At 52.2% G+C, this 26259-nt stretch overlaps 1 non-coding gene across 1 annotated transcript; it reads left to right on the top strand.

Annotated features, from left to right (window-relative positions):
* The first annotated feature begins 10452 nt into the window (after positions 1–10452).
* TRNAT-UGU (transfer RNA threonine (anticodon UGU)) lies at positions 10453–10546 on the top strand. Its single transcript has 2 exons — positions 10453–10490; positions 10511–10546. It is a non-coding gene; the product is annotated as a tRNA-Thr (tRNA).
* The last annotated feature ends 15713 nt before the right edge of the window (positions 10547–26259 follow it).

Here is a 26259-nt window from a genome sequence, read left to right as displayed (position 1 = left end):
CGCGCTCCGCGACCGACCCTGCTGCTCTACCGCAGCGGTTCTCAGTTCGCGGGTTGTGTCCCAAAAGGGGGTCACAAGTGCCTATGAAAGGGTCACGAACAAACTTTAAAACTGGATCAACAAACTTTAAGGGTGGATTGTCTTTTAATGGAGGAAAACGTGGGCAAAGGTGGCTTTTCCCTTGCAGGCTGGCAGAGGTCCAGGGATGCTGGGGGACTATGTGTTAATATGAATCTGGAGAGGGTCTGGGTCAGAAGTACAATAAACCAGTTTAATCTAAATCAGTTCAGTCTAATACTACATCCATCCAGGCTTATCTTAAACCTGTTTCGGCAATCTTGAAAGTGGCTTATGTGCCCCATCCTTCTGTTGTGTTCCAGATCTGAACCTGTTTCCAATCTCTTAGACCAGCTTGTGTGTAATTTCTGTCCCAAGCCTAACAGAGGAGTCAAGAATTTAACAGCTAACGACACTACTTGCTTGAAGAACATACCAAATGCATCCAGCAAATGTACTTGTGCAAAGCATTTGCACGTAACAATATACGTTTATATTTCATGCCTTTGAATGGATACGTTCCTTAGGGAACACGTGCGCATTTGATTTTTCAGCAATGAAGTTCTTCAAAACTAAGATGGGAGCCAGGTTGTTCCCTCCAGTCTGTGCAAAGTGGAGGATGAATGCCCCGATCTCTCTGCCAGGGGCCACAGAAGGGTAAATCTAGTATTAAGTAACATCAGCATCAACCACTCTTCAGCCAACTGACTAGCAAGCAAGGAAGCTGCTCAGACGTAACCCACTTGTTTCTCCAAATCAGTTCAATTTGTTGCCGTTTACCTGCGGGGAACAGGCTAGAGAGTCATCCTTCCTCCATGCATGAACTGCCCAGGAGCTCATCCACTGGGAAAAGACAGGGAGACACACACTACTCCTGCCATGCCTCAAGGGGAATTCCCTTTGGCTAAAAACAGACCCAGGACTCTTCCTCCCCCTCTTGGCTCCCTCAAGAGTCTTTCACTTGGGGATCCTACAGGTAAAGTACCCCACTCCCTACCATAAGTACCTGTGACCTGAGATAACAGGACTCCTGGGACAACTGTGACTAATCCATGCTAATTTTCATTCAAGCCTCATGTTTAAATGACTTCTCCCTCCCTCCCCTTTTGATAGGAGTTAAAGACCAGTGATAAAGCCCTTGTTTGCTTTCTGCCTTAGGTACTTACTAGTGCTCCTCTCTCACTGCACCTTTGCGGAGCCTGGAGCGTTAGCTAACAGAAGAGGTTCTGCAGACTAAACAAAGTGTAGGATTTTGCATGCAGCATGTGTGCACACGCACACACATGCACGCACACACGCACACGCAAGGTTGCAAGGTTTTCCAGCATAGCTCCAGCAGAAGGACACTGTCAAAAAGTGGGATGCAAGGAAGGGGGAGGAAATGCAGAGAATTACGCGGTCTGTGGATTCCACAAGCTCAAAATGCATGATATTACTTCACTATAATTGAGCCGGTATTGTTCCAAGGACTAACTTAGGGAAAACAGGTGCAAAGGAACGGGACCGATTCCTAAAGTGAACTGAAATTATTTCCTCCTCCGTAAGTTAACAAAACTAAAAGGAAAGAAGAAATCCCTTTCAACTGCAGTTTTGACTGTAGCATAACAAACCTTACAGGTGGCCGTGATGTTTTAGCCTAGAGAGAGTGAGGACTATTTTTACAAAGAATGATGTTATGTCTGAAATATAACTGCTTCATCATTGCTGCAGGTATAGATTGCTCCTTGTCATGCCCCTCTATAGCACTGCTATATGTCAAAATGGTGAAATATGCCCCCCAAATGTAATGAGAATATTTACATACTGTATTAGCAGGGGTGCTATACCTCAGCTTTGCATAATGTTTCAGAAAGTTTTAACCTCTACAAACTAAAAGAAACAGACATAAGGACAGTTCTTAAAAAGCCACTCCTGTGCCCCTGGCTCTGGCACAAACTCTTCTAGTTTCTATGCAATGCTCTGTGCAAGCACGTGGACTGTAACGTTTACAGCATTACATACTCTACCCAGGGTCGCAGATGTTTGTGTATGACACAGTACAGTCCTCAATCTGCATATCCCGCACAGACAGAACGAAGTAAACAGCCCATTTTTCAAAAGTACATAAAATATGGTATTGAGAGTTCTTTGCTTTAATGTCAAAAGCTACTTAAAGAGGAAAATTGCTCTTTACCAGACAAGCTTTCTTTTTGCAGAGATCACATCCACTACTCCTTCCTTGGAAGAAATCTGGGCAGGGTGGCACACTGGAGACTAACTGGTTCAATGATGCAGCAGCTTTCCTTCTTGGGATGCAACGAAGGCACTTACAGAAAGCAAGGGCTCTAAATAAAAGAGAATTTAAAGATAAACGTTAGACTGAGGTACATTGAAAGGCTCAGTAGAGAGAAACAAGGTGAACAGGGGCAGCAAACAGGGCAAAGGAGACGAGGGAAGAGGAGCCAGGCACCTGACCCGAACCCCTGGAAGGAAAGTGAGCTGGGGCTGCGTGTACGTCTGGGCACGTGCTCTAAGGAGCTGGGAGTGCTGCAAGCTGGGGGACTGCTACCTCTGTCTGACAAAAGTCTTAGCAAGGGCCAGGAGGGGAGAAAAGGAGACTCTGCGTGACCAGGGGCAGCAAACAGGGCAGTTTGCAAACAGTTCATAAGTCAGTTTGCAGGTTTCAATGTGACGGTGACGGGTGTGCACACTGCACAGTACAGTCTTTGTAACAAGACTAAGAGCGGTGTAACTGTAAAAGTGTGGTTTGGACTGTCAAGCAAACCACAGCAGTCACAAGGCAGGCTGTCAGAGCAGTGCCTCCCAAACTTTTCCTCAGCACGATCCATTTATGGCCCCATTCCTCAGCATGACCCCTCGCTCCCCACCCATAGCCCCCCACCCCTGCCACCCCAGCCTGCTGATGTTTCAAGCCCATTTGGGGTTGTGACCTACAGTTTGGGAACCACTGTGTTAGAGGTACACTTATATAGACATGTAGCTATTTATATATAGAAATAATATGTTTTTTTAAAGTTAGTTCACAGGTCAGTTTGCCCCCCGTTCTTTAAAGGGGAGCCTTTAATGTAAGACCTTTCTTTAATTGAGAGTACCTAATCTACATCTATTTAGTGTAAGTAGGTAAAACACAGCAATTAGACCAGTTCTTGTGCTCCTTGCTTAACTGGAGTCCAGAGTGAGAGGGAAGTTGGAGGCGGCGTTTGCTAGGTAATTTATCTGGAAGCTCTCCCTCACCTTCCTTCACCGTAAACTTGGAGAGAGGAAGCGGGTTAGCAGGGGAAAGGGAAGCTTTTGGGACCAAGGAGCAGCACAGAGGCCAGTTTACAAGGGAGTTTGCTAGGAAAGGTCTGCTTGGAAAGAGGGGCGAGCAGAGAGAGGGAGCGGATTAAGAAACCCAGCGACACGCCTGGAAGACATCAAAATCCGCGAGCCACTGCCACTGCCAGCTCTCTCTGGGCTCCTACCTGTGAGGTGTCCACCCAGGCAGGAGCGCTCACCATCTACCCCACGGGGTTTGCCGCTGGCAGGTTCCTTTCAGTGACAGCGAGATGGGGGAGCCTGTGATGTGAGCCGCGCGTTCAGGTGGTGCCCCTCGGGAAGCAGGCGAGAGAGCTACAGGAGGAGGTGGCGAGGCTCCAAAGCATCCTCCACCATGACAACTTCATCAATTTGATGCTTGAGGATACTTCTACTGTGGTGACAAGACTGCCAAGGGCGGCACTAGAGAAGGAAGAGGACTTGAACGCCAAGGAAGGCAGAAGCTGAAAGCTTGTGACCTCTTGCAGCAAGGAGAAATATTCACGCCCACCTGCAGCGGTTTGCCTGGAGAAGAGACGTGAAGCCCCAGCAGCAGAGGAGGAGCATGTTCCGTCGGTGGCAGAGGCCAGGCCAAGCCTTTCCAAGAGAGGGAGGGTCGAGACCACTGCCACCAAGAGGAAGTGAAGGGTGGGGGTGGCTGGAGACTCCCTCCTCTAGGGGAAGAGGCGTCCGTCTGCCAGCCTGACCTGTTGTCTCAGGAGCTCTGCTGCTTCCCTGGAGCCTGGACCTGAGAGGTCACGGAGCAGTTACCCACACTCATCCAGGCTCTGGCTACCTCCATGCTGCTCATCCATGTCGGCACCCGTGATACTGCCAGGGGCGACCCTGAGCAGATCAAAAGTGACTACAGGGCTCTGGGTGCCAGGGTGAAGAGGAAGGGGACTCGGGTGGTGTTCTCCTCAATACTGCTGGTCAAAGGGAAGGGCCTGATCGGAAGCAGACGCATCTTGCAGATCAATGCATGGCGACACAGACAGTGACACCAGCAGGCTTTGGCTTCTTCAACCAAGGGAAGTTGTTCCAAGAAGGATTGCTAGGGAGACACAGGACGAAGAGAGGGAACGACTTATTTCCAGACGGGCTCACTAACCTAGTGAGGAAGGCTTTAAAATTTAAACTCTGTGCGCTGGAGGATGGAGACCAAAGCCCTGAGGTAAGTGGGGAAGCAGGTGACCTGGAGGAAGTGCAGGAAAATGAGGGAAAAGGAAAGCCTCTCATTCTTCCTGAGAAAGCAGAGCAATCAGCTAGGTCCTCAGGTGTCTGTACACACATGCATGAAGCTTGGGAAATAAGCAATAAGACTTGGAAGTCCTTGCAGTCACAGAACCATGACATGACTGGAATAACAGACTTGGTGGGACAGCGCGCATGGCTGGAGCACTGCAATGGGTGGATATAAACTGTTCAGGAAGGACAAGCAGCGGAGGAGAGACGGAGGAATTGCACATGCACAAGTATCTGTACAACGGCTCAAAGCTCCGGTCTGAAACTGGAGCTAGGTCTGTAGGAAGTCTCTGGGTTCGGGTCAGAGGGAAGAGCAACACGAGTGATGTCATGGTGGGTGTCTGCTACAGACCACCAGACCAGGAGGAAGTGGTGGATGAGGCTTTCTTCAAACAGCGAGCGGATTTACCAATCACGGGCCACGGTTCTCACGGGGGATTTCAATCCCCGACATCTGCTGGGAAGGCAATACAGCAGCACACAGGCACACCAGGAAAGTGCTGGAGAGTGCTGGGGACAACCTCCTGGTGCAAGCGGTGCAGAGGCCAAGTAGGGGCCATGCTCTTCCTGACCTCCTGCTGACAAACTGAGAAGAATTGGTGGGGAATCAATCAGTGAATGGCACCGTGGGCAGCACCAACCACGAGATGACTGAGTTCAGGATCAGGAGGCAGACAGGCAGCAGGGTACGAGCCCCGCCCTTCAGAAAAGCAGACTTCCCTTCACTCAGGAAGTGCTGATGGGCGGGCTCCCCTGGGAGGCCAATCTGAAAGTAAAAGGAGTCCAGGAGAGCTGGCTGTATTTTAAAGAAACCTGACGGAGGGCACAGGAATAAACCGTCTCAATGCGCAGAAAGACTAGCAAGAATGGCAGATGACCAGGTCGGCTTAGCAGGGAACTCTCAGCACGCTAAAACACAAAAAGGCAGCGTGCAAGAAGTAGAAAGTTGGACCAACGACTAGGAAGGAGCATAACAGTACTGCTTGGCATGCAGGGACGAAATCAGGAGGGCCAAAGCACACCTGGAGTTGCACCTCATGAGGGGCTCGGACTAGATGACCTCCTGAGGTCCCTTCCAACCCTCATTTTCTCTGATTCTGTGACCTCTTCCACTGCAGTTTCATCCACCGGTTTTGTTCAAATGAAAGAAAAGACTAGAGACAAATTGTTTCCCGTTACAAAAGCTGCACTGGCTTGTCCCCCTTTTTTTATCTGTTTACTTCTTCAAACAGTTGAAGATAGCACTCGTCTATGGATTATGGGTTTATAATCGCCACGACCACCATTCAGCCCTGTTTTAAAAGTAAGGTATAGTTTACAACCCTCTGTTATAATAGGTGATTTTAATGAGACTGTATTTTTCTTAGGAGAGAGGCAAGAGTTTCTTAGGGTGATATTTTTTACTGGATCCACTGTGTAGTTAAGATCAAGTTAGAAAAGCTTTTAAATGCAAGACAAGCTCAGTCATTTCATTCTTTACAGCTCCTGAATGAATGCTACGTGGTACTAGTGATTTAATGGTCTTTAATATACGACTTTATTCTAGCACTTGATCTCCTGGCACCAAAATCTCCAAACAAGCCTGCCCTGGGGACGCGTGCAGGAGTGGGAGCCACCCCTTCCCTCCCTGCCACCCTCGGATGAGTTGCGGCTCCGTCTCACGTCCTGCCCCACTTCAGCTGGGCAGTGCCTGCCCCTGCCCCAGCCCCACTCCCTCTCTCACTGCGGGGGACCTCAATCTGCGCCCCCATGCCTCTTTCCTTCCCAACACCCCTTCACCCCCACAGACTTACCAGCCAAATGCCGTTCTCCAAGCTGCCAGGCTGCATCTTGGCAATTGGATCAGTATCATCCAATATGGATGGTCTACAATCAGCCATCGGTATCGGCCCAAAACATCTTTATCGGTGCATCTTACTGCTAGTACATCATCAAGAATACATGTACAGTTTTGAAAATATCAATCGTGACAGAGCACAATTTCAAAACTCTATAATTAACAAAGGTTGATAAAATAGTCTTGCACGTTAACACCAAAACCTTGGTGAAGCTATTCATTAAGAGCACAGCACAACAGGGATTTAGGAGGTTACACTCAAACCTAATGTACGCTTGGTATCACCAAAAGGACAACTTAATCCCATCCACTATTAAACTGGTCAACTGACATATCTGGAGGGGGAAAAAGTTAAAATACAAGATTATTTTTTGTTCTTATTTGAAAATGAGCAGTCTCTCAGCTAATACATTTTGATTTTTTTGAACTGTTACTTGAAAGCAAAAGTACTAATTAATAGCTGATTATGAAAAATCTTTATGAGGAAAATTTGGAGAAAGAGCAGCACAAGAACTACAACTTTGACAAATAGGATGTTAACATGCAAGCCAAGCATCTGTTTAATTCGCATTTTTACTTGAAAGGTTATAAGAAAAGTTCCTACACATCAAAGAGCTACTCAGCACAGCTCACAAAGACATTCTCAAGGACCCAGAGGGACGGCCCTCCATCTTCAGCTCCCTCTGTGCAAAAATGAAGTTTCTTTCCTACCTATGGGGACGTTTTACCATCTTGTAACATCTACACTTTTCCCAGAGCCTAACGAAGGGACTTTGATCCCGAAAGCCTGCAGAAAAGGACAGTTTTCTTGCCATTTTCCAGTTGGTCTAATAAAAGGTATCATTTTGGAACCCAGAGTTCTAGTTTTTTGTATATAAGAAAAGTTAGCAACTTTGCAGTCATATATGAAAGCCTACAGGTACAATAAGAGAGCTTGTGATTTGCACCACTTAGCAGCGCTGTGAGCGATCATATAAACTAGAGGTGCACTGATACCTTGGTCTGATATCGGATCGGTATCAGTACAAATAAAACTGGCTGTATCGGATATCGGCCCGATGGGGCTGATAATTTGGCTGATAAATGCCTGTGCTGTGCAGTCACAGCACAGCACTCAGGAAGCAAGGAGCACATCTGGCAGCGTGGAGAGCTGCCTTCAGCTGGCAAGTCCAGTGTGGTGGAAGGGGAGGAAAGCGGCATGTGGGGGGCAGATCAAGGCTCCCGCTGGTGATGGAGGGGGTGGGGACAGGTGCTGTCCAGGCAGGGTGGAGAGGGGGAGCTCCAGCTTGTGGTGGGGGGAGGTGGCTCCCACTGCTACCTGCACTCTGGGAGGACACGGGCGGGGGGGGGGGCGCGCCCCTTGGATCTGTGCACGGCAGGGTGGGCTGCAGCCGGGGCTGCGTGGAGCTCTTCCCGGTGGAGGCTGGGCTCGGAGAGGGCGCCGGTGGCATTGGGAGGATGCTGCATCCACCCCAGATTTCACCACCGCTGTGCTCCCAGTGCCACCGCTGCCAGCAGCCCAATGCAGCCCCGGGTTTTCCTGGTGCATGGGTGGAGGTGGGGCGTTGAGCCAGGGCTGCACCGAGTGGCTGGCGGTGGTGGCGCTGGAAGCAGAGCCCTGGCAAAATTTGGGCTGGATGCAGCATCCTCCCAGCGCTGCCGGCACCCACTCCAAGCCTAGCCCCTGCCGAGAAGAGCCCCACGCGGTCCTGGCTGCAGCCTGCCCCGTCCCACACAGATCCAGGGGGGCACATGTCCCCCCAGTGCCTTCCCGGGTTGCAAGCAGCGGTGACAGCTGGCCCCCTATCACGAGCTCTGGCAACGTCCCCTGCACCCCGCCTGGGCAGCACCTCCCTCTGCCTCCTCCCTCACCATAGGCGGCGTTGATCTGCACCCCCGCCACGCCCCTTCCCCTTCCCCTTCCCCTTCTCCTTCTCCTTCCCCTTCCACCAGACCGGAGTTAACCAGCTGGAGGTAGCTGTATCGGAAACCAGATCGGTATCAGCAAATATGCCTCCTTAAAGATCAGCTAGCAATATCGGCCCCAAAAATCTCTATCGGTACACCCCTAATATAAATGCATAACTTCTAAAAAATATTTTAAAGGTATTATTTCGTTATTGTCCCAAATTTCATTAAGCTTTTAATAAACATGAGTATCTTACTACTCAGAAAGAGCTTAACTAATTTCCTTTTTCTCTAAAAGCTGTAAAATGATCAGCAATTAATAAAAAAGCACAGGTTTCTGGGCAGTCTTCAAAAGCCAGAACAACACTGCATGTTGTGTTAGAGTTTGATTGAGTATGTCAGGAAAATGTCTTTATTAAATCCAGCTAAAATGTCTTTATTAAATCCAAAAGCCAATAGCAGATATATAGTGAGTTTAAGCCAGTAGTTTTCAACCTTTTTTTTAGTAAGTGTACCCCCGGCAGCCCCTTCTTTAAAAAGTGTACCCCCAGGGGGGTGGGAGCAGCCGGATGCGGAGCAGGTGGGGGTGGCGAGCGGTCAGACGTGGCGGGGGGTGGCGAGGGCCAGACAGAGCAGGGGCACGGTGAGTGGCAGAGCAGCGGCAGCGCAGCTTCTGTGGGCCCCGCTCTCCCTCCGCCCTGGCCCTGCTCCTGTGAGGCAGCAGGTGTGCTACATCTGCGCCCGCCCCTGTACATTCCCTGGGACCTTTCAAATTACCTCCAGGGGTAGGCATACCCCAGATTGACTACACCTGCTTTAAGCAACTGCTCTAAAACACTGACAAAGAACGTTTTGCGTTTGAAAGCTTGTCTAACTTAATTCCAACCATTCAGTTGGTCCAATAAAAGTAATCACACCCAAAAATCCTTGCCTCTTGCATACTTCCTAGATCATCACAGGTAGAACATAACTCTACACAAACGGGTGCTCAAACCACGGGGTGCTCAAACATCGCTCTAAACAAAGGCATGCCAGGGCCCCATCCATCTGTGCAGAGGGAGGCAGGGGGCACGCCAGCCCCAAGACAGCGCAGAAAGGGGGCTTTGTCAGCCTCAACCCGAGCCCAAGGGGCTTGACAAGGCCCCACTACAGCGGCAGGTTGGGGGCATGCCTGTCCCCACAGCAGTCCCATGGAAGGAAGAATGGCCAGGCCTGAAACCAGCCATGCAGGGGAAGAAGGCAAAGCTCCAGAAGAAGAAGTGCAAAGTCCTGAACTTAAGACAGAACAGTCTCATGCACCGCTACAGGCGTGGGACCAACTGGCTAAGCAGCAGCTCCACAGAAAAGGACCCGGGGGTTACAGCGGACAATAAGCTGAATAGGTGCCAACAGTGTGTGCTTGTTGCCAAGAAGGCTAACAGCATACTGGGCTGCATTAGTAGGAGTGTTGTCAGCACTGAGGGAAGTCATTATTCCCCACTTTTCTGCACTGGTGAGGTTACATGTGGAGTACTGTGCTCAGTTTTGTGCCCCCTACTACAGAAGGGATGTGAACAAGCTGGACATTAGGAAAAACTTTCTGACTAAGAGATTGGTGAAGTGCTGGGACGGCTTATCTAGAGGGTGGTGGACTCTTGGAGGATTTTAAGGCCCGGCTCGACAAGTCTCTGGCATGATCAAATTAAGGATGGTCCTGCTTTTAGCAAGGGGTTGGACTAGATGAGTTACTGGAACCCCTTTCAACCCTAGTTTTCTCTGATTTATTAGAAACATTTGGAAAAACAGCAGTATAAGAAACAAAATTGGCGATGTAGCATCCATGGGCATCTACACGCAAACAGCAGCTACCTCCCCATTGCAACACACTCCCCTGGTATAGCGCGCCACTACGGTGAAGTAGCGGCTAAAAATAATCATGTGCCACACACACAGCACAGTAAAGTTGCCATAGTGACACATGTAGATGCGCCCTGTATGTTGTGTTAGAATTTGGTTGAGCGTGTCAGTAATTCAGTTCAAATGTCTTTATTAAATCCAAAAGCCAATAGCAGAGATACAATTACTTTAAACCAATGCTCTAAAAGAGTGACAAAGAGCCTTTCAGTTCAGCTCTGGTGGTGCAGTGGGTTAGCATGTGGTACTTGTAAAAACAACCCTATGGAAGTGCTGCTAAGGTTGTGAGTTCAAGCCTCACCTAGAGCATTTGACTTTTACTTGGGATGCTGAAGCAAGCGTGTGTGCGCCCTTGGCGCCTGTGCCGTGGTAAGGAACCAGCAGCAGCAGTAAGGTGACCTGGGCCAGCTGTAGGGACGTGGGAAGGGGTTTTCTCCCATCCCTATTTAGTTGAGGGGAGAGCAGGAGGAGTCTGAACTGCGCATCAGCATCATTGGTTTCAGACCGTGTTCAGGTGAGTGCACAGAAGGGAGTCTTAAGAGAAAGTTAAAGCATTGTGGGTTAGGACACACGGAGGTCAAGGGGAAAGGGACCTGGTGATGGGGGTCTGCTACAGGCCACCACATCAAGGAGCAGAGCTAGACTGGGAATGCTTGCGGCAGCTCTCAGAGGCCGTACAGTCTAGGGCCATGGTTGTCATGGGGGACCTAAACTACCCTGACATCTGCTGGGAAAAGCAGTCAGCCAAATCCAACCGCTCACCTAACGCAGGAAGTATACGGTCCCACTGGACTTGGTGTTGGCTATGGGGGATGACCTGGTAGGGGAACTACAGATTCGTGGTCACCTTGGGGACAGTGACCACCACTCAATCAAATTTATCATACGGCGTCGAGTGGGTAAGATAATAATAGGATGGAGGTGCTTGACTTTAGGAAGGCTAACTTCAGTGTGCTCAGTTTAACCAGCGATGCACTGCAGGAGAGGAGTATTGGCGAGATGGGAGTCCAGGAAGGGAGGTCGTTCCTAAAGGAAGTGATCCTTCAGGCACAGAGGGAGATGATCCCAGTGCGAGGGAAAGGGGAGAAAGGGGCCAAAAAACTTCCTTGGCTAAACACAAACATCCAGAAGAGCCTAAGGGCAAAAAAAAAAAAGAAGGCATATAGGTGGTGAAAGCAGGAGGAAGCTACCAAGGAGGAGTGTATCTACTTGGCCCGCACTTGCAGGGTGGCAGTTAGAAAGGCCAAAGCAACTACAGAGCTGAGGCTGGCAACACAAATTAAAGACAACAAGAAGTCTATTGTCAGGTATGTAGGGAGCAAAACGAAGGCGCAGGGCAGCACAGGACCCCTACTGAAGAAACACGAGCAATTAGTGACAGACAGGGGGGACAAGGCTGAGCTATTCAATGAGTTTTTTGCCTCAGTGTCCTTGAACAAGGGTCAAGATCAGTCTCCTAACAGGTTCTTAGATGGGATCAGAGGGATACCAGCCTACCAACTGTCGGCGCTGACGTGGTGCAGAGTCACTTGGATGGACTGGATGTGTTTAAGTTAGCAGGCCCAGACGCGCTGCATCCGCGAGTACTGAAGGCATTTGCCGGTGTCATTGCAGAGCCACTGGCACGGCTGTTTGAGCACTCGTGGCACTCGGGTCAGGTCCCAGAGGACTGGAAAAGGGCCAATGTGGTCCCCATTTTCAAGAAGGGGAGGAAAGAGGATACAAGTCATTATAGGCCAGTCAGCCTCACCTCCATCCTTGGAAAAGTCTTTGAAAAGATTATTAAGGATCATATTTGTGGGAGTCCAGCGGGAAAAATAATGCAGCAGGGCAACCAGCATTGATCCGTAGCAGGTGGATCATGCCTGACTAATCTGGTTTCATTTTATAACCAGGTCACAAAATGCTGATGCAGAAGTAGAGGTGGATGTTGGTTTTTTTTATTTTAGGAAGACCTTCGATTCCGTATCTCATCCCATTCTCTTAAATAAATTAAGAGGCTGTGACTTAGATGTTTACACGGTCTGGCAGGTGGCAAATTGGCTTGCGGGTCGCACCCAGAGAGTGGTAGCAGACGGGTCGGTATCGACCTGGAAGCATCTGGGTAGTGGGTTCCCACCGGGCTCAGTCCTTAGACCTGTACTCTTCAGTGTCTTCATCAGTGACTTGGATGTGGGCGTGAAGTGTCCTCTGTGCAAGTCTGCAGATGATACCAAATTGTGGGGTGAAGTAAGCACTCTGGAGGGTAGGGAATGACTGCAGGCAGACCTGGACAGGTTGGAAAAGTGGTCTGAACACAACAGGATGCAGTACAACAAGGACAAATGCAGAGTACTGCACCTAGGACGTAAAGATATCCAGCGCACCTACTGGCTAGGAAATGACCCTCTCAGCAGCGCAGAAGCGGAAAGGGATCTCGGAGTCCTAGTGGACTCCAAGATGAGCATGAGTCGTCAGTGTGACGAAATCATCAGCAAAGCTAACTGCACTTAATCGTGCATCAGCAGATGCATGACAACTAGAACCAAGGAGGTGACACTTCCCCTCTATGCGGCACTGGTCAGACTCCAGATGGAGTACTGCGTCCAGTTTTGGGCACCATACTTTAAGAAGGATGTGGACAGCTTCAAGAGGGTCCAGAGGAGAGCCACTTGTACGGTTAAGGGTTTACAGGCTAAGCCCTGTGAGGGGCGACTAAGGGATCTGGACCTCTTCAGCCTCCACAAGAGAAGGCTGAGAGGTGATCTTGTGGCCAACTACAAATTCATTAGGGGGGGCGCAGCAAGGAACCGGAGATGCTCTGTTCACCAGGATGCCTCTTGGGGTAACAAGGAACAATGGTCACAAACTGACAGAGAGCAGATTTAGGCTAGACATCACAAAAACTTTCTTCACGGGAAGGGTGGCCACAATTTGGAATGGGCTTCCAGGGGAGGTGGTGCTCTCCCCTACCTTGGGAGTCTTTAGGAGAAGGCTGGATAGGCATCTGGCTGGGGTCATCTGACCCCAGCACTCTTTCCTGCCTAGGCAGCGGGTCGGACTCAATGGTTTGTTGAGGTCCCTTCCAACCCTAGCATCTATGAATCTATTAATTTATGAATCTTGTGTTTGAAAGCTTATCTAACTTATAGATTCATAGAAGTTAGGGTCAGAAGGGACCTCAATAGATCATCGAGTCCGACCCCCTGCATAGGCAGGAAAGAGTGCTGGGTTTAGATGACCCCAGCTAGATGCCTATCTAACCTCCTCTTGAAAACCCCCAGGGTAGGGGAGAGCACCACCTCCCTTGGGAGCCCGTTCCAGACCTTGGCCACTCGAACTGGGAAGAAGTTCTTCCTAATGTCCAGTCTAAATCTGCTCTCTGCTACCTTGTGGCCATTATTTCTTGTAACCCCCCCGAGGCGCCTTGGTGAATAAAACCTCACCAATTCCCTTCTGTGCCCCCGTGATGAACTTATAGGCAGCCGCAAGGTCGCCTCTCAACCTTCTCTTGCAGAGGCTGAAGAGGTCCAGGTTCTCTAGTCTCGCCTCGTAGGGCTTGGTCTGCAAGCCCTTAACCATACGAGTGGCCCTTCTCTGGACCCTCTCCAGGTTATCCACATCCCTCTTGAAGTGTGGCGCCCAAAATTGCACACAGTACTCCAACTGCGGTCTGACCAGCGCCCGATAGAGGGGAAGTATCACCTCCTTGGATTTGTTCGTCATGCATCTGCTGATGCACGATAAAGTGCCATTAGCTTTTCTGATGGCTCCGTCACACTGCCGGCTCATGTTTATCTTGGAGTCCACTAGGACTCCGAGATCCCTTTCTGCTTCCGTGCCACCCAGCAGGTCATTCCCTAGGCAGTAGGTGTGCTGGACATATTTCCTCCCTAGGTGCAGCCCTTTGCATTTCTCCTTGTTGAATTGCATTCTGTTGTTTTCTGCCCATTTGTCCAACCTGTCCAGGTGTGCTTGTAGCTGTTCCCTGCCCTCCGACGTGTCCACTTCTCCCCACAGCTTTGTGTCATCTGCAAACTTGGACAGAGTACACTTCACTCCCTCGTCCAAGTCGCTGATGAAGACATTGAGGAGTAATTTAATTCCAACCATACAGTTGGTCCAATAAAAGTCACCACACCCAAAAAATCCTTGCCTTTTGCATACTTCCTGGATCATCACAGCTAAAACACCACTCTTAACAAAGAGTGCTCAACCTTTTTGTCTGGTGAGATGGATGGGCAGTGCCCAATCCATATGCAAGCAGTACGCAGTCAGTGGTTCCAATCTGGGGCCCAAGGAGTTCATAACAGGGCCCCATCCAGCTGTCCAGAGTGGGGTAGGGCACAGCCCAGTCCTGATCCAGCATGAACAGGGATTTTTGGCCAGCCCCAATCGAAGCCCATGGAGGGAGGAAAGGTAGGGGCATGACAAGAAACCAATCCAAAGGCAATGGGGGAGGGGGAGGGGGGTATCTCACCAGAAGAAAGAGTTTAGACAGGTGAGAAACCCTCAAATTTCCCAACTGTGGGGAGCCCAATGGGGCAGATATCATAGCTCCACAGGCTGCAATTGGCCCAAGGACCAGAGGCTGAGCACCCGTGCTCTAACACTATCATCAAAACGCTATAACAATATTTATTATGCTTGCCAGCATTGAATCCGAACACTTACAGCTGGGCTCGCAGGAAGATCCTAGCTATCCCACGCTGCCTGACTCCCAGGGAAGCTCACTAGCAAAGAATCCACCTCTCCCACCTCTTCCCCTCCACCCCCAATCTCTCCCACTGTCATCTTCTTCAGAGCTAGCCCTTAATTCCACACACATCTAGCTTGTCATTCCCCAGACACACAACCTTCATTCCAGCCTGCCTGCAAGTCACTGCTTGGGTGACTGGAGGCAGCAGGCACACGTGTGTCTCTGCACACACATCCCCATGGCCTGCATGCACCCAGGCAGGGTCCTGGGAGTAGCACCAATAGCTGGATGCAGGTAAGTGTATGATCAGTGGGGGTTGGAGGTCCGGGACTTGGGGACTGTGTGTGCGTGGGCAGGGGGGATGGGTACCTGCCAGATATGGGGGAAGATAGCCGGGCGTCAAGGCTGCATCAGGGCAGGGGGGACGGGAGGGGTAGGCGCCTGCCCCTTCAGCAAGAGAAGGAGGCATCGGGGGGAGCTGCATAGGTGGGCTGGTGGCACTTGGGCTGGTGCTCATACTTGTATGGGCAGAGCAACTGGGAGACGCTGCTGGGGGGACGCGCTGGAGGGACCATGACCAGGCTGCCTAGTGAGGCATGGCAGCCCCAGACCAGGGCGGGGGGGGGCCGCCACAGGCCTCCCCTCCTCCCTCCAGCCTGTGCTGGGGCTGGACTCTCTCTGCTGAAATCCGCACGAACTGCGGGACTTCGGCCCGAATGGCACAGGGGCAGCTGGGGGCTCCCTTTAGCAGGGCTGGGGGAAGGCAGGTGGGGACTGGCCACTGATCTTCATAAATAGGTCCTGGTACAAAAAAAGTTGAGAACCACTGTCCTAGACCTCCCATCCCTTTAACGGGTATTTATTTCCTTGCCATTGTACACCCACCTTTTCTCTTACATTAGCATATCACTTCATCCTGCCAACTGAAGCATTTGGATTGTCTGTCTGGCTGCCTCTCTCAAGTCATACTTTCCTGAAACTGTCCTGCTTGAACCTGAGATGATAAAATAACACACTACCTGTTACTTTACAGTTCTTAATTCCTAGATGTTTCATTTTTTTAAAAGTTACAGTAATCAAATAGTCAAATAAGTTAAGAGCTATGATGCTATGCGATTGCCAGGTCAAGGTTAAGTGCAGTTTTAGTAAAAAGAAAACCCTTCTTTCTCTAAATCAGATTTGCTTAGTATATAAGGGAACAGGTGGAAGAAATGGGGTGGTTTTTTTTCATCCCACACCTACAATTTGAATTTAAAAGCCAAACTGACCTCTTGCCTATTTCTACATCATGACAGGTGGTAAAAGAAGATATTCTTGCAGAATCGTTTTTCAGATTTTGTTCTGTTCAATCACTTCCCCAAAGTCCCCCCTCCCTGTGTTTTTCCTTTTTGGTCCAAATCCTCCAACCAAGAGAGAAAGAGAACGGTCCCAAGGCTTAAAATTGTAATTTATCAGCATGAAGCTCATGTGTGTTTGCACAACAACCAGTGCAATCAGTGGGCTAATGTGGCCTACACACAGTACCAAAATAAAACTAACCTGTAAAAACTCCAGTATCCCATGCTGTATCTATTAAGTCTCATTTCCTTTGTTTGGTTTACTCTAGCTAAGCAAATGAAGTCATAATACTAGACTGATTAGCGGCTTTAAAGGTAAGACCTGCCTTAGCTTTGCTGTATATTTGTAAAACTAGTTTCACACCCCACTTCTGCAAATGATTATGCAAACATTTAGCCTCATGCGCTAATAGTCTTACCGAGTTTAACAGCTCATTTGTCGAAAACTATGCACACACAGACTTGGCCTTCGAATACAAATGGAGCTTTTTCAGACTATATCTTTTCAGGATAAGAACTAACAAACAGGCCATAGTGACAAATGCAGTTGCGTCGACATAAACGGGAATTTTCATTTCATTTACACACACCCTAAGTCTTTATTTGCATTTGTACAGCATCTGCTACAACAGAACTTTAGTCAGGATTGTCACCTCTCCTCATCGAAGGACGTACAAATAATTAACACAGTAATCAACTATCATGGTTATCTAGTATACAGAATATGTAACAGGGCACTGGGATGTGCCTGACCCTTTAGGAGAGCAAGCAGCCTGAGAGGCTGCTTATAGGGGGCAGGGGGGAGCTAATGAGGGACTCACCTGGCTGGAAGAGGGCTCAGGCTGGAGCTACATGAGCCCCGAGTCTGCACCAGTCTCTTCGTTTCCCCCCAGCTACTGCACAGTGCAGAACTCCTGGCTCCGGGTCCCTGAAGGGAACTGGATTTTGGCTAAACAACTCTACAGGTCTGGAAACAGAGGCACGTTTCTTGGACTGAGGAAGACTGGGTTTACAGGCAAGTGGTCTTTATGTTACACCTCTAAAGACTGAGGTGTCTGCCAGACGGCGGTGATGTTTCTTATTATGTTTAGCCTTGAACCCTGGGGGTGCAGACTCAAGGCTTGCTTAGAGAGCCAGTATCCCAGGAGCCCTCACACTGAGGGTGGGACCCAGGGAGGGGTCCCAGAACTGAAAAAAGGCTGAGACCCAGATCACGAGGTCCAAGAGGCCCAGAGCCACCTGTGTCCAGGGCTGGGCGGTGGAGGGGTCTGAGAGCTCAAGGGGGCAGAGTGTATAAGAAGGAAAATCAAAGGGAGAACATCTCTGAGGCTTAGGGCGTGGAGTAGGGGAGGAAAAGGAACCACACCGTTTGCCCTTAAGGCTAGGTCCCTGTAGGGCACCTGTAGTCAGGCCGAGAGGAACCTACCAAGGTTGGATGTCTGGATAGCGGCCAATGGGGCCTCAGACCCAGGGGAAACTTACTGGATTCGGGCTCACTCTAAGGCCTGCTAGCAGCCTCCTTGAATCAACCTGTAATATTAAGAGCAAGGCACAGCTGGTGAACAATGAAGAGAGAGTGACATTAGAGCTGGAGCCAGGCAGGAGCAGCAAGGCCGCTAGGGGTGTCATGGCAGCCCCTGTGGCTGTGAGCCTGTCACAGAGTACTTCTATTTTTTCCTTTGAAAGGAAAATATAAAGTAGTGATAAAATTATGATCGCATAATCTGTGATTCCATGACTCGTTTCTTTAAAATTGGTTTAATGGACCACCGATAGTACAGTGCAGCCCCAACACAGCAGGCCAGACTGCCAGTGGCCAATACATTCATGGGCTGGATCCAGGTGTTCCTGCTCTGGCACGTGGGTGGGCACCATCTGGCCAGGTGGGGGACAAACTGGCTTCAACACAGCCCTGATGGGGAAAGGAGCTTGACCCATCCTTGTCAAGAGGGAAAGAAGGCTAGCCAGGTGACCCCGTAGGGAGGGAAAGAGTGCGTGGCCTGGCCCAACCCGGCCCTGCAGGAAAGGAAGGGGACACGGTCCAACCCTGAACCCGAAGTGGGGGAACGTGGCCCAGGCCCACGGGGGAAAGAGGCATAGCTTGGCTCAGACCAGCCATGCAGGTACTGGGGCTTGGGGATTTGGCAGGGGAAGTGGTGGGGAGGCTGTGTTCATGGCCACCACTCGCTTGCTGCCAATTCCCCAGACCCATGGGGAGCCCCACAAGCCAGATGTGATGGCTCCATGGGGCTGCATTTGGCCCAGGGGATGGAAATTGAGCAACCCTTGTCTCGTAGATGCATAATACGTCAATTTGTATTTGCTTACAGAGATAATTAATAAAACATAAATATCAATGAAATGTTAGTTAAAATCTCAAAAGATTAAAAAATACCTGTCAGCATTTTCATTTTTACACTCTGCCTTGTATGGATAGCCATTTTAATAATATAACATTAGGTATCGTTTTCAAAAGATCCTGCCTGTTGGAAAATATGCATAAGTGGAGCAGCTGTAAATGCTTCACAACAAGTCGTAGCGCTGAAAGAAGAAGAAAAAAAAGTTAATTTCTCAATTAGTGAATTATGACTATGCAAAGGGTGTGGGAAATGACATTTCACCCCTCACCTAGCCAGATATTGTGCCTATTTAAATAAAATTGGTTTTAAAAAGTTATCAACACAAGCTACACCAAGAAAAGCACCTGTGAATTGGCACAGCGGGAGTCCCGAGCCCAGAGGCTGGCCCCCAAGGTGTCATTGTGGGGGAAGGGGGTTAAGAGGAAACGCCTCAGGCAGAGGTCAGCCCGATGTAGGGGAAGGAGCGGAGGAGGAGGTGATCTTTGCATCAGCCTCGGAGCCTGTGCATTCCCCATCAGTCTCTAACAGTACTCCCAGGGGAAGAAGTGCGTTCACGCTAGGCTGCCCTCCCCCACACAGCTGACTTCAAGTGACACCCGGGCACTTTTCTTCGCTGCCTCCCAGCTTTCTCCTTCCTCCTGGTCCAGGGGTCTGGTGTATGAGCCCTGAGTTGCAGGGAGGAGTGCATTCCCTACCCTCCTCCCTGACCTCGCCTTTCCTCACCACCACATCACCCCTCTCCCAGACCTGCCCATGCCCAGTGGGGTCTGCAAGGAGCTGCTTCTGCCACCCCCGGAGCCTTTTTGGCCTGTTTTGCTTCTCCGCCTGTGCAGAGCTGTGCCCCACGGGGTGCGTGCTGCTCCCGTGCCCTCCTCCCCTTCGCTGGATTCTCTCTCCTGCATTCCCTGCTACTACAGCCCAGAACTGGACGTGCCCCCGCTGCGGTTGATCTCTGTGTCCTCTCCCGAGCTGTGCAGTGGGAACAGACCTGGGCCCACAACCTTTCCAGGGCAGATCTCTGTGTGACTTCCCAGCCCCTTCCCTTTCTAAATGATCCACCACAATCCAGAGGTTGTTGCTAACCCTGGGAGCAGGACGGGGCTGTCATGGGGTAGGGGGATGGGTGTCCAGGTCGTCTATGAAGACATTGAAGAGTCCGGGTCCGAGAACAGCACCTTGGGGGACGCTGACCTGAGCAGACCCGGTCTCGTTAGTCCCTGCTCGTAGGGAAGGCCCTCCGTACCGTTGTCTCTGGCCCTGCTCCAGTTCCCCTAGATCCTGCTGGACGTGCAGGGACCAGACCTGGGCACAGGATTCGAGGTGTGGGTGCACCATGGGTTCATAAAGGGGCATCGTGATGCTTTCGATCTTGTTCACAATTCCCTTCCTCATCAGCACTCACATTTTCCATTGCTTTCTTCACGGTGGCTGGGCATGGAGCTGATGCTCTTATTGAACTCTCCACAATCACTCCCAGGTCTCTTTCCTGTGTGGTAACAGTTCACATGGAGCCTGTTGTGGTGTCAGTCCCATTTATACAATTCACATTCAAATGCGTTCCTGGCCCATTCCACTCAGATCAGGATCCCGTGGCCAATAAAGTAGGAAAACTGAGTCGTGGGCGACCAGTGCAAAACCCCACACTTGGGAGGGAATAATTGCACTCACCAATCCCGCCTGAGGAACGCATAGCCAGGCTGTAGCCCTGCAGAGATGAGGTGGGGGGAACCAGGGGCCGTGGGCTGGATCCGAGCCAGCCGTGTGCTTTGGTGGTAAAAGAAATCAGCATCCTCCTGAGCAGCATGAGGAGGAGCGCCCCTTGCAAACCAAAGGCAGGGATCCCCCAGCACTGGGGAGACTCCCCTGGAGTCCTGTGTCCGGTTCGGGACCCCGCACTTCCAGAAGGAGGTGGACAGAGGCCAGCAAAGAGGGACCCAAAGGATGAGGGGCCTGGGAGGCAGGGGTGGGGGGGAGAGGCTGGAAGAGCTCAGGGGATTGAGTCTGGAGAAGAGAAGACTGAGCGGGGTTTGACCCCAGTCTTGGGGCAACGACAGAGAAGATGGAGACAGGCATTTCTCTGTGGCTGTCAGGGACAGGACTAGGAACAATGGGCTCCAGCTGCAGCAGGGGAAACTGAGGCTGAAGAGGAGGAGGAGTGGGCTGGTAGTGCCCTGCTGGAGCTGCGTGGCAGAAGATGAACTCAGGAGATGCCAGGTAGAAATCATGCCCCACTTCAGGGGAAGACTGGCCCTGCTCCCCCTCTCTGCCCCAGCTCACCACCTCCAGCAGTCTGGGAAGGGTGTGCACACACGCCCACCCCATGATGCAGGACAGTGTGCACCCCACCCCCTATGCAGGAGGGTGGGCATATACACACATGCACACCCTGTGCAGAAAGGATGCATGTGTGCATGCATATACCCCCCGTGCAGGAAGGCACACATGTGCATACCCCTGTGCAGGAGGATGGGCAACCCCCCCACATGCAGGACGGCAAGCACACACACATGCACACCCCGTGCAGGAGGTTGGACAGGTGCACACCCACCCCCTCCCCCACAGACTGCCCCTGAGTGGGTGCAACTGGACAGTGGGGCCGAGGGAGGGGAAGGGCAGCTGAGGGAGAGGGCAGGGGTTGGGCACCAGACCGTCACCTCCACCTGCTCCTGCTGCCCCCAGTGCAAGCCCCACTGCGCCGGCACCACCCCCTGCTCCTGGGGAAACTGAGGCTGGAGAGGAGGAGCAGGGCTCTGTGCTCATGTGGAGGGGTGTGCAAGGGGCATGGGAGTCCAGGCCTGGGGGAGAGAAGGTGTGTGATCTGAGTGTGCAAGAGGCGGGGTAGTCCAGGCCTGGAGAAGAGAAGGTGTGTGCCCTGCATGTGCAAGGGCCGAGGGAGTCCGGACCCAGGGGAGAGGTGTGTGGTTGGGTGAGGGGAAGCTGGGCCTGGCTGCCCCTTGCCCTCTTGGTCTGTGCACAGCTGGCCTGGGGCACCCCCAGCCCCACGCCGGGCAGCCCCTGCCTCGTGCCCACCCCCACGGCCGGGGGGCCTCTCCCCTGCTGCCCTGGGGAGGCAGCGCCCAGCAGCCGGGCAAGGGCCTCCTGGGTCTGGCACCATGTGGCAGCTCCCCAGCACGGTCCTGGGCTCAGTCCTGCCCCTGCAAGCGGGGACGCCCAGCCCTGCAGCCGGCCCCAGCCCAGCCCAGTGCCCCTTGGCACGAGCAGCTTTGGGCCCTGGTGCTGCTGCCTGGTGCCACGGCCCCCCCGACACGTGGGTGCTGCCCGGACACAGCGCCTGTCCTTGGCCCGGGATGTGGCTCCGGTCCAGGCTACATCCAAGGCCGTGTGGAAACAGGAGCGGCTCCTGGGGCTGGATCCGTGGGGCAGGAGCAGGGGCCGTGCCCTGGCCTGCGGGGCTGGACCCCCTTGTTAGCACTTGCTAGGGCTCTGAGCTCCCAGCTGCCCCCACCCCAGGCTCCACCTGCGTGAGGCCGGGCTCAAGCAGGGGCCCGAGTGTGGGGGAAAGCACGTGTGTGACTTGGTGGGAGCAGACGTGGGGAAGCAGGCCCCTGCTCCCTGTGCGCGCTGCTCTGCTGCAGCTGAGGCCGGGCGCCTGGGGACCGTCCTTTCTGTGCTGGGGGGCGCTGAGGCTCAGGCAGGGCCGTCCCGGGACTGGCTCTGAGGCCTATCACCTTCCCCTTCCTCCCCCCGTGGTTTCAAGTCATCACTGCTAAAATCCTGCACAGCTTCTGGTTGATTTTTACCAAGCCAGGCTTGCAAACCCCTCCCAGCCTGGGAAAAGGAAAGGAAAGGAAAGGAAAGGAAAGGAAAGGAAAGGAAAAGAGAAACACTTGGCTGCCAGGGATAAACCGAGGAACTCCTCACCTGAAGGATCTCTCACAAGGAGGATCTGGAGGGACACTGCACTTCAATACGGATCCAGGAAGAGGCGATTGCCATTTACACCAGCCCAACCTAGCTACAAAGGACAAGCCAGAGTACGGCGCAGGTTCATCCTAGAAAACCGATCCACTTTTTATCTGCAGATCCAGAGTCTTTCCCTGCACCTTTCTTCTGGGAGGAACCTGACAGGCTTCAGTGTCCAAAAGGAGGGGGAGAAAACCCCGGGTTAGAGAAACCCACTTGCGGAAGAGAAGGGCAGGGACGTTTGGACATCCACGGAAAGGGGCTGGATGGAAGGAGGTGCTGTCCTGCAAACCACTCGGGAACTACGAGCCGTCAGGTGAACGGGAATAAGTAGGTGGCGAAGTACAGGCGTCGTTCCCCCGATGCGCATCCAGGAAAGCCGGCAGGGACCTGCTCTCCAGCCCAGCCCAGCCCAGCCCAGGGGAGCACTGGATGCAGCGACCCCTCAGCGCAGCTGGGTTTTATGGTGCGGTCGTGTGTTGGCTGTAAAGTCCAGGCAGGCAGGGCTACGAGAAGGGGCCTTAGCACCTGACCCCCCAGTCTCCTACCTTCACGTGGCTGAGGAGGGGCTGGAGGAGCCCCCCTCCGAGCACAGGACGCTGCCGGGCTCTTCCCCGGACCCCCGGGGGCTCCGGCCCTTCCCCCCACTGCGCAGCCCAGCCTGCCCCAGGGCCGGGCGGGATACTGTGCGCGCGCGCGCGTGTGTGTGTGTGTGCATACATGTGTTTGTGCATGCATGTCTGTCTGCATTCGTATGTATGCATGTCTGCGTACACACGTGTACATGTCTGCATGCATGCATGTGTGCGCGTCCATGTGTTTGTGTGCAGGCACATATCTGTGTGTGTGCAGGTGTGTCTGTGCACGTGCATGTATGTGCATGCATGTGTCTGTGTGCACATGTGCATGTCTGCATGCACGTGTGTGCATGTGTGTTGTGCATGCATGCATCTGCATACATGAGCTTGTGCTTACATGTGTCTGCCTGCTTGCATATGTCTGCATGCATGCATACGTGTGTGCATGCATGCGTCTGTGTGCCTACATGTATGTGCGTGCATGTCTGCATGCATACACATGCATGTGTCTGTGTGCATGTGTGTGTGCATGTGCACCTGTACATGCTTAGGTGTGCACGCACAAGTCTGCATGCACGAGTGTGCTTCTGGGTTTCTGCACACGTGTGTGCAGGTGTATGTATCTATGTGTGTGCATGTCTACATGCATGTGTCTGTGCGTGTCTGTGTGTATGTGTTTGTGCATCCATGTATGTTCTTTCATGTCTGTGCATGTGTTTGAATGTCTGTGTGCATGTGTGCATGTCTGTGTGCGTATGTGAATGTGTCTGTGTGCATGTGTGTGTGCGTGCATGTGCCTGTGCGTGCATGTGTGCATGTGTGTGCGTGTATGTTTGTGGGGGTGTAGGCTGAAGCTGTGTTGGTCTAAGGACCCAGGCAAGCAAGGTTCCTTGGGTGAATTGGATATCTTTTATGAAACCAACCCAAATAGTTGGAGACTAGTTATTAAGCAAGCTTTTGGGCTCAAAAACCCTTCGTCAGGCTAAGGGATGTCTGTGTGCATTCATATGTACCTCCGTGTGTCTGTTCATGAGTCTGCATGTCTACGTATCTGTGTGCACGTGAGTGCCTGCATGAGTGTGTGTGCATGCGTGCATGCATATGTGCATGTGTCTGTGTGCATGTGTGTATGCATGTGCACACGTGTTTGTGCGTGTGCTCCTCTCTGCATGTTCACATGCCTGTCTGTGCATGTGTGTCTGTGTTCATGGCAGGGAGAGTGTATTTGTGTCTGCGTGTCCATGTGCAGAGAGTGAGTGTGTAGAGTGCATGCCTGCCTACATGTGTGCATATGTCTGTCCATGTGTGTGCGTGTGCATGCATCTGTGTTAATGGCATGGAGAGCGTGTTAATGTGTGCGCGTGCAGAGCGAGTGAGTAGAGCGCACACACATCTCTGTCTCTGTGTGCATGTGTCTGTGCGTGCGTGTGCCTGTGTGTATGTGTGTGTGTTCATGGCAGGGAGAATATGCTTGTGCCTGCGTGCCCATGTGCAGAGAGATGGTGCGTCATGAAGGACACGTGCCCACGGCGGCGACGGGAGCGGGGCAGTGGTAGTGGGAGAGTGGCGGGGCTAAGCGGGAGCTCCCTCAGACGGCACTGGCGCTGGCATCGGTCGGGGGGTGGGGGGAGGTGGCGAGCGCTGGCCAGGGGGCAGCGACCACCCACAGACCTTGCCAGCAGTGTGGGCAGTGCCTTTTAGTAGGGGGTGCACCGCCACGCTCAGGGGGCACATGTGCACCTGTGTGCACCCCCACACATCGCCCCTGTGCTAAGTAGAGTGTGTGCCTGTCTGTGTGCACGCCTGTGTGTGAGTGTGTGTGTATTAGCCATAATGGGGGAGGGGGGATTGGTAGCAGGGAGAAGAGGGGGGCATGTGCCTCCCACCCCCAGCCCAGCAGGGTCTTCTGTGACAAAAGGGGTTTGATCTGATCTTCTTATGCCGCTGCTCCTGTCCCTTTAGTAGCACACCGAGAGGGCATCGAATCATCAAACCCGGGACTGGAAGAGACGTCGGGGCCATCCAGTCACCCCTGCTCGAGGCGGGATCACCCCTACAAACCCGGCCAGCCAAGCATCAACCCTGCTCTCACGCCTTGGCAAGCATGGAGATTGCACAACTCTCCCGGTAGCCCCTTTCCGTGCTCAAAAAAACCTGAAAAAATTGCCCTCATATAGTGCGAAAGGACTTGTATCGAACCTAAATGTCCCCTGCTGCAATTCTTGATTTCCTCTGAGTCTGTTTCTGTGGTTGAAGAAAACAGGACACGTCTCCGTCCTCTCCATGGCCACCACTCAGGGATTTGAAGACATCGAGCTCTCGAGGACTAATCTCACAACACAGTTGTTCAACCAAGATCCGTCCGTCTTCCAATCCGTTCATCTAAAACGAAAGAGATAGCGCGGTTATGGTTAAGGAACCAGGCAGGAAAGGTAAAATGAGGATGGCAGAGAAGGAGCACTACCTCGAGGTGCAGTAAGCACATGATATCCATGAAAGATCCTCTTCAGCCGCAGCTCTGGTGCAAGGGCTGTTTGACCAAAGGCAGAAGAGGGAGATCCAGGGCACGGATCTGGTTAAACAGTTCTCCCTCCAGAAAGGGAAAAGGCTTGAAGAGAAACTGGGGGAAGTTGCCCATGAAAGCGGTGCAACGCTGAGACACTGGGAGGACCCACACGGTCAAAGGGCCGACAGTAGGCAGCAAGTAATACAGTGTATTCCCCAGTGCAGAGCTGGGAGCAGCGGGAGCCCCCGGCCTCCAGAAATAGAGGTTAGAGTCACCGCAGGGAGCACGTGTGAGACAGACCTGGGCCGTCTGTTCTTGTGCACAGACAAGAAATGGTGTTCGTTAGGACCTGGTGTTGGAGTCCCTTTCCTCACCCGCTGTCACAGTGCCCTGGAGGGAAACCCTGGCAGGGGCCAGTCCTGTGCGAAGTCCCTCATTGTGAGCACCATCAGGCCGCGTGCAAGCCCAGCCCTGTCTCACACCTGGAGGCTGATGCAGCGGTGCGGCCGGACACGGCCGAGACGTGCACGCGGGGAGACCCGGAGAAGGTGACGCGCATCACAATGGCCCCTTCTAGAACCGGCTCGTCGCCGTGCGGCTCCTGGAGACGCGCACAGCAGTTGGACTGCTCCCGAGCCG

Source organism: Alligator mississippiensis, chromosome 1 (genome assembly GCF_030867095.1).
Source record: "Alligator mississippiensis isolate rAllMis1 chromosome 1, rAllMis1, whole genome shotgun sequence".
Classification (NCBI taxonomy): Eukaryota; Metazoa; Chordata; order Crocodylia; family Alligatoridae; genus Alligator; species Alligator mississippiensis.
This window is presented reverse-complemented; position numbering and strand designations above follow the sequence as displayed.